Consider the following 8,915-nt stretch of genomic DNA (forward strand, 5'->3'; position numbering starts at 1 on the left):
AGTCATAAACAATTACGAAACTGAACACTCGGAGGCCTTGTTCATCGAGACTTCAACAAGGCCAACCTCAAGAGTGTACTGCCAAAATTCCACCAGCACATCTCCTGTCCCACCAGGGGCGACAACACTCAAGATCACTGCTACTCAAAATTCAAGGGTGCCTACCGTTCCATCCCCTGACCGCACTTTGGGAAATCAGATCATAGGACGGTGCTCCTTCTCCCGGCTTACAAGCAGAAACTCAAGCGGGAGAATCCAGCTAAGAAGGTTGTGCAGTGCTGGTCCGAGGAAACAGAAGAGCTCTTACGTGACTGCTTAGAGACAGTTGACTGGTCCATATTTAAGAACTCAGCGACCAACTTAAATGAATATGCCACCACCGTCACAGACTTCCCGTAACAGCCTCCCCGAACAGGCGCCGGAATGTGGCGACTAGGGGCTTTTCACAGTAACTTCATTTGAAGCCTACTCGTGACAATAAGCGATTTTCATTTTTCATTTCTTTTTTGTTTTGCTTCATTTCATTTCATTAACAAATGTGTGGACGACTGCGTGCCAAAGAAAGCAGTACGTACGTTCCCCAACCACAATCGCGAGATTGACTCCCTACTGAAGGACAGATCTGAGGCGTTCAAGTCAGACGACCCTGACCTATACAAGAAATCCAGGTATGACCTCCACAAAGCCATCCGAGATGCCAAGAGAGAATATCAAACCAAGTTAGAGTTACAGACAGACTCTCGGCAATTGTGGCAAGGACTCAACAACATAACGGGCTACAAAGCGAAGCCGAACAACATCTCAGGCAGCAGCGCACCCCTCCGCGATGAACTCAATGCATTCTGTGCTCGGTTTGAGCAGGTAACCAACAAGCCGCTGTCGAGTGCCCCAGCAGCCCATAACTCACCCATACCCACCATCACAGCTTCCAAAGTCAGATCGGCCTTCCTGAAAGTGAATCCTCGAAGGCGACGGGCCCGGACGGGATCCCTGGTCGTGCACTCAGAGCCTGCACGGACCAGCTGTCAGAGGTATTCGCGGACATCTTTAACCTGTCCCTACTCCACTCCGAGATCCCCCCCTGCTTCAAGAAGTCCACCATCATACCGGTACCAAAGAAGAACCAGGCAACGTGCCTCAATGACTACTGTCCGGTGGCCCTGACTTCAGTTGTAATGAAGTGCTTCTAGAGGTTGATCATGAAGCGCATCAACTCCATACTCCCAGAACACCTTGATCCACTGCAATTCGCATACCGCCGCAACTGGTCCACAGCAGACGCCATCTCCCTGGCCCTACACTCATCCCTAGAGCATCTCAACAACAAGGACTCTGACATCAGACTCCTATTTATTGACTACAGCTCCGCCTTCAACACCATAATCCCAGCCAAGCTCATATCAAAGCTCCAAAACAGAGGACTTGGCTCCCCACTCTGCAACTGGATCCTCGATTTTCTGACCAACAGACCACAATCAGTAAGAATGAACAACAACACTTCCTCCACAATAGTCCTCAATACCAGGGCCCCGCAAGGCTGCGTACTTAGCCCCCTACTCTACTCCCTTTACACACACGACTGCGTGGCAAAACTTGGTTCCAACTCCATCTCAAGGTTTGCTGACGATACGACCATAGTGGGCCGGATCTCGAATAACGACAAGTCAGAATACAGGAGGGAGATAGAGAACCTAGCAGAGTGGTGTAACGACAACAATCTCTCCCTCAATGCCAGCAAAACTAAAGAGCTGGTCATTGACTTCAGGAAGCAAAGTACTGTACACACCCCTGTCAGCATCAACGGGGCCGAGGTGGAGATGGTTAGCAGTTTCAAATTCCTAGGGGTGCACATCTCCAAAAATATGTCCTGGTCCACCCACGTCGACGCTACCACCAAGAAAGCACAACAGAGCCTATACGTCCTCAGGAAACTAAGGAAATTTGGCATGTCCACATTAACCCTTACCAACTTTTACAGATGCACCATAGAAAGCATCCTATCGGGCTGCATCACAGCCTGGTATGGCAACTGCTCGGCCCAGGACCGCAAGGAACTTCAGAGAGTCGTGAATACCGCCCAGTCAGTCACACAAACCCGCCTCCCATCCATTGACTCCATCTACACCTCCCGCTGCCTGGGGAATGCGGACAGCATAATCAAAGACCCCTCCCACCCGGCTTAATCACTCTTCCAACTTCTCCCATCGGGCAGGAGATACAGAAGTCTGAGAACACGCACGAACAGACTCAAAAACAACTTCTTCCACGCTGTTACCAGACTCCTAAATGACCCTCTTATGGATTGACCTCATTAACACTACACCCTATATGCTTCATCCGATGCCGGTGCTTATGTAGTTACATTGTATATCTTGTGTTGCCCTATTATGTATTTTCTTTTATTCCATTTTCTTCCCATTAACTTAACGATCTGTTGAAGTGCTCGCGGAAAAATACTTTTCACTGTACCTCGATGCACGTGACAATAAACAAATCCAATCCAATCCAATCCAGGTGTTCTTGACACGCAGGGAAAAGGGCAAATCCTCAGCTTCTAGTTTGATAACTGCAATGGAAGCAAAGCGGGAATAACGACAGCAGTATTCTGCATCACGAGATATTTCATATAATTTCATAGCTTCCACCATATCAGGCAACTACCCACAAAATACCATGGAAGTGACAAAGCCAAAATATAAACAGCAAATGTCGTAAATCCTCAGCAGGTGTGGCACCATCTGTGGAGAGCGAAACAGGAGTTATCGTTTCCGATCCATGACCCTGCATCAGTCTGCTGTGTACTTCCAGAGTTTTCGGTTTTTATTTAACATCCATCCATAATGTTCAGGAGACAAATTAGCAGCAGCACAACCTCCCAGGACACAATCCCCATCAAACACTCCCAGAACACGGTCCCCATCAAACACTCCCAGGACACGGTCCCCATCAAACACTCCCAGGACACGGTCCCCATCAAACACTCCCAGGACACGGTCCCCATCAAACACTCCCAGGACACGGTCCCCATCAAACACTCCCACAACATGGTCCCTATCAAACATTCCCAGGACACGGTCCCCATCAAACATTCCCAGAACACGGTCCCCATCAAACACTCCCAGGACACGGTCCCCATCAAACATTCCCAGGACACGGTCCCCATCAAACATTCCCAGGACACGGTCCCCATCAAACATTCCCAGGACACAATCCCCATCAAACATTCCCAGGACACAATCCCCATCAAAGACATTCCCAGGACACAATCCCCATCAAACATTCCCAGGACACGGTCCCCATCAAACATTCCCAGGACACGGTCCCCATCAAACATTCCCAGGACACGGTCCCCATCAAACATTCCCAGGACACGGTCCCCATCAAACACTCCCAGGACACAGTCCCCATCAAACATTCCCAGGGCACGGTCCCCATCAAACACTCCCAGAACACAATCCCCATCAAACATTCCCAGGACACGGTCCCCATCAAACATTCCCAGGACACGGTCCCCATCAAACACTCCCAGGACACAATCCCCATCAAATACTCCCAGAACACGGTCCCCATCAAACATTCCCAGGACACAATCCCCATCAAATACTCCCAGAACACGGTCCCCATCAAACATTCCCAGGACACAATCCCCATCAAACATTCCCAGGACACAATCCCCATCAAAGACATTCCCAGGACACAATCCCCATCAAACATTCCCAGGACACGGTCCCCATCAAACATTCCCAGGACACGGTCCCCATCAAACATTCCCAGGACACGGTCCCCATCAAACATTCCCAGGACACGGTCCCCATCAAACACTCCCAGAACACAATCCCCATCAAACATTCCCAGGACATGGTCCCCATCAAACATTCCCAGGACACGGTCCCCATCAAACACTCCCAGAACACGGTCCCCATCAAACACTCCCAGGACACAATCCCCATCAAACACTCCCAGAACACGGTCCTCATCAAACATTCCCAGGACACGGTCCTCATCACATTCCCAGGACACGGTCCCCATCAAACACTCCCAGGACACGGTCCCCATCAAACACTCCCAGGACACGGTCCCCATCAAACACTCCCAGGACACGGTCCCCATCAAACATTCCCAGGACACGGTCCCCATCAAACACTCCCAGAACATGATCCCCATCAAACACTCCCAGAACATGATCCCCATCAAACACTCCCAGGACACGGTCCCCATCAAACATTCCCAGAACACAATCCCCATCAAACACTCCCAGGACAGGTACAGCACGGGGTTAGATACAGAGTAAAGCTCCCTCTACACTGTCTCCATCAAACAGCAGTGGTCCAGGATGTTTGGGCTTCTAGTGGAACAGGTGGCGTGTTGGTGGTAACTTGGGTAGTACCCTCTTGAGCTTGGCCTGATTGAGGTCCCCGGCCACGATGAACAAGGCCTCGGGATGTTTCGTTTCAAGGCTATTTGTGGATGTGTACATTTCATCCAGCGCGATTTTCACGTCCGCATGGGGTGGAATGTAAACTGCTCCCTCTACACGAGTAAAGCTCCCTCTACACGATTCCCATCAAACATTCTTTCTCATTTACTTAACGGTTATGTATCTGGGAATACATTCCTGCTGGTTAAGCGTCACGTGATGTGTTGTGATGTCAGCAGAGTGTTTACGTGGGCTTTGGGCAGTTTGTGTTGAGCAACACCCTTAATAAACCTCTCATCATGTTGGACAAGTATCCAGAGAGTAGGCACCGCCATACATGTTCTTTTTCCGCAACAAAGAAATATATAGATGGGAATGCTGGCGACAAGGATTTAAAAAAATTTTTTTTCGAGTACCCAATTAATTTTTCCCAATTAAGGGGCAATTTAGTGTGGCCAATCTACCTACCCTGCACAACTTTGGGTTGTGGGGGTGAAACCCACGCAAATATCTTACTATACCCATCATAGGCCATCAAGCCTAAAGTTGAAGAACTAGAAAGGCGAATACGAACAGGAGTCATTGAACCAGTTGCGGCAAGTGATTGGGCAACACCAATCGCTCCTGTATTAAAATGGGATGGCTCAGTGAGAATTTGAAGAGATTTTAAAACAACTATTAACCCAGTTCCATGCGCAGATCATTATCCGCTGCTGCTAATTGAAGACTTATTTGCTGGACTTTCTGGAAGGCAGAAATTCAGTAAAATTGATCTTTCACAAGCAGATCTGCAGATCAATGTGGCTGCTGAATCATAGCCACCACTCACCATCATAACGCACAAAGGTCTGTTTAGTTACAGAAGACTGCATTTGGGAACAATATCTGCACCTGCTCTTTTTCATAAAATGCAAGGATCAAATTCTCAGTGTGTTGAATGGAGTGCAATGTTATTTAGATGACACTCATCACCCGTTCGAGTGAACAGCAGCACTTGGAGAATTTGGAAGCTGCCCTGAAGCAATTACAGAGCCACAATCGGAGAGTTCAAAAGGAAAAGTGCAACTTTTTCAAGTCATTCATATCGGTCAGATCATCGACAAAGACACTTTACACAGAGAGCCAAAGAAAATGTCAGCAATCTTAGAAACAGGTCTTCAAAATGTGACACAATAAAGGTCACTTTAAGAATTGATCAGTGATGAGGGCAAACTTGTGCCGAATTTTGCAACATGATTGAAGCCTTTGCACACGTTGCTATGTGCCAAACAGGCTTGGCACTGTTGCTTTGTCACGATTGCCGTTACAAGTCAAGCGTGAACCTGAGGAATATTGTAAAGATACTGTTGTAAAACCCTTTTTGTCTGTCCTGTGTTCTTCCTTTTATCCCCCGCCCTGCTGCCTGTCTATTGGTTAGCTGCTCCAACATCGCTGCAGCATCTGGGATTTCTGTTTAAACCACAGATTTTGGGCAGAGTTGGAACTCCTATCGCGATAGACCAAGCCAAGACATTTCCTTTAGGTTGTGTGGTACCATCTGATAAACCTGGTGTCCGCATCTCAGTGCAGCAGTCGAGAGCCAAAATCTCCACAAGTTAATAAGAATTATTTCTTAATTCACTTATATTGCTACTCGGGGTCGAGGGGGGCTGGAACTGACCGTACGATTGCCCAGGGTGTTGTGACAACGTTTAGTCAATTTCTTGTATTTCTTGCTCATGACTAACTTCATCTCAAGTTCAAATATACACAAGAACTGATCCAGTGATGGGGAAGCTGACGGACCTGGTCCAAAAAGGAACGCTGTCAGACGTTCATAGGAAAAATCCAGACTTCAAGCCCTATATCACACAAAGACTTCAGTTGACAATTCAGAGTGCAGCTCTATTATGGGGAATCTGTGTGATTATTCCTCCATGCTCGTGTGATGAATGTAGGAATTTGTTATATACTATATTTCATATTTTGTTGTGGTAATGTTATTAAAACCCCTGGGTTAAAATGCAGGCAGACTGTCTGCTAAAGATGTGAGTAAGGAGTCGTAAAGGTGAGATAATCATTGATTTTAACCATTTACTTGTGTATAGAGAGTTGGCTCATAGAATATTGTTTATAGAAAGGAGAGTCCTGCAGTATAGATAATTTATTAGGCAGTGGTATTTAGTCCTAGCTAAGCAGTTCATGGGACATCTTTGTGGGATACAGAATATGTAATGAATGGGAGGAGCCAGGTCTATCTGTAGTTTTGCCACAGGATTTGAGTCCGACAAGACAGAAGGATTTTCAGGTTGTAATAATAAGAATAATTTTTGTCACAAGTAGGCTGACATTAACACTGCAATGACGTTACTGTGAAAAGCCCCAGGTTGCCACATTCCGGTGCCTGTTCAGGTACACGCAGGGAGACTTCAGAATGTCCAAATTGCCTAACAGCACGTCTTTTGGGACTTGTAGGAGGAAACCGGAGCACCCGGAGGAAACCCATGCAGACACAGGGAGACGGTGCAGACTCCGCACAGACAGTGACACAAGCCGCCAAGACGGGAATCAAACCTGGGATCTTGGCGCTGTGAGGCAACAGTGCTAACCCCTGTGCTACTGTGTCGCCCTCGTTCTTGAAAGGGTATATTTACAATGGTCTGCACAGAGAACAGCAAGTAACCCTGATTGCTAACTTTAGTTATGAGTGGATTGTGAACTGTATTGGGTTGCTTAGTTGGAGATTCTATTGTGGCAGGTGTAGACAGTAAGTTACAGTTTCTCCTTTTATTTAAGAACTGCTTTGTCAGCGTGGTTAATTCTGTGTAAAATTAAAGTTTGTTTTAACATAAAAGATACTTCTTTTTCTTTGTTCTGTTGGTCAGAGTCATCACTCCTGGGGTAAAATATCCTTTACTAAGTTTTACAAATTTCTAATTGTTTGGGGTTTCTCGTCTGGTATCCCAACACAAATTGGGGTCTGGTCCGGGATGTCCTAATATTTGCGTAGTAGGGTCTTTGACCAGCTGGAAACATCTTGGTGTGGTGAGGATGAAGGAACTGGCACGCAGTTATTTTTGGTGGCCAGGATTAGGTGCTCAAATTGAAGAGAACGTAGGGAAATTTCAATCTTGCGCAAACTAAAGAACACTCCACCATTCCAACTATTACATCCGTGGGAATGGCCGACACAGGCATGGCAGAAAATACACATCGATTAGGCTGGTCCACGTGTCCTTAGTGATTTTGGATACACACTATTAATGGCCGGAAGTCGTGATAAAGAGGTCAACGGCAACTGAGAAACGAGGTGGAATACTCACAAGATTTTGCAGATTGTCAGTGACCATGGTACTCAGTTTACCTCAAAGGAGTTTGAGGACTACGCGAAGGGAAACGGTACACATCCCATCAAGTCAGCTCGTATCAGTCCGCAATGGATGGATTGGCCGAACATTTCGTTCAATCTTTGAAGCATTCCAAAGTGTCAAAGAACCAGGGGACATTGGCGAGGAAAATAAACAAATTCCTAATGTCTTAACAGAAGGGCAGCACGGTAGCATGGTGGCTAGCATAAATGCTTTACAGCTCCAGGGTCCCAGGTTCGATTCCCGGCTGGGTCACTGTCTGTGCGGAGTCTGCACGTCCTCCCCGTGTGTGCATGGGTTTCCTCCGGGTGCTCCGGTTTCCTCTCACAGTCCAAAGATGTGCGGGTTAGGTGGATTGGCCATGCTAAATTGCCCGTAGTGTCCTAAAAAGTAAGGTTAAGGGGGGGGGTTGTTGGGTTACGGGTATAGGGTGGATACGTGGGTTTGAGTAGGGTGATCATTGCTCGGCACAACATCGAGGGCCGAAGGGCCTGTTCTGTGCTGTTCTATGTTCTAACACTGTACACGCGACAGCATCGAACTCACCTTTGTTAATTCCACCTGATACTTCAGATATTGTCAAATGACAACAACAAACACAAATAGTAAGGAGGGAGAAAATCTCTAAAAAGTGAGTATTCAACCAGGGGGAAGAGAGCGCTAGCCAGTAGTTACACCACCAATGAGAAATGGGTATCTGGTAAGATCCTAGCAATTATCATACACCGTACACGGGGATGATGGAAGGGTTTAAAAGCAAATTACTGCGGATGCTGGAATCTGAAATGAAAGAGAAACTGCTGGAAAATCTCAGCAGGTCTGACAGCATCTGTAGGGAGAGAAAAGAGCTAACGCTCCAAGTCCAATGACTCTTTGTCAAAGCTTTGATTTTTCAGCATTTTCTCTCTGATGATGGAAGGGTTTCGCTGCAAGATTGTAAAAGTTACATCAATGCCATTAGGAAACTGGATATAACTTTTATAATACAATATCTCTAATTATTTTTGATTCTTCCACGGGAAGTGGGTGTCACCGGCTCAGACAGCATTTATTGCCCATCCCTAATTTTCCTTGGACAGAGAGATTTGCTCAGACATTCCAGTGGGCAGTTACGAGTCAACCACATTGTTGTGGGTCTGGAGTCACATGTT

At 46.9% G+C, this 8,915-nt stretch overlaps 1 protein-coding gene across 2 annotated transcripts in view; it reads right to left on the bottom strand.

Moving 5' to 3' along the window:
• ttc33 (tetratricopeptide repeat domain 33) overlaps window positions 1-8,915 on the bottom strand; it is a 90,569-nt gene that overhangs the window by 70,558 nt on the left and 11,096 nt on the right. For both annotated transcript variants that reach the window (XM_038805963.1, XM_038805964.1), the window contains exon 2: window positions 2,470-2,566. The gene's annotated coding sequence lies outside the window, so the exon portion shown is untranslated. The remainder of the gene's footprint in view (window positions 1-2,469; window positions 2,567-8,915) is intronic.

This window comes from Scyliorhinus canicula, chromosome 8 (genome assembly GCF_902713615.1).
Source record: "Scyliorhinus canicula chromosome 8, sScyCan1.1, whole genome shotgun sequence".
In the NCBI taxonomy this organism is placed as follows: Eukaryota; Metazoa; Chordata; class Chondrichthyes; order Carcharhiniformes; family Scyliorhinidae; genus Scyliorhinus; species Scyliorhinus canicula.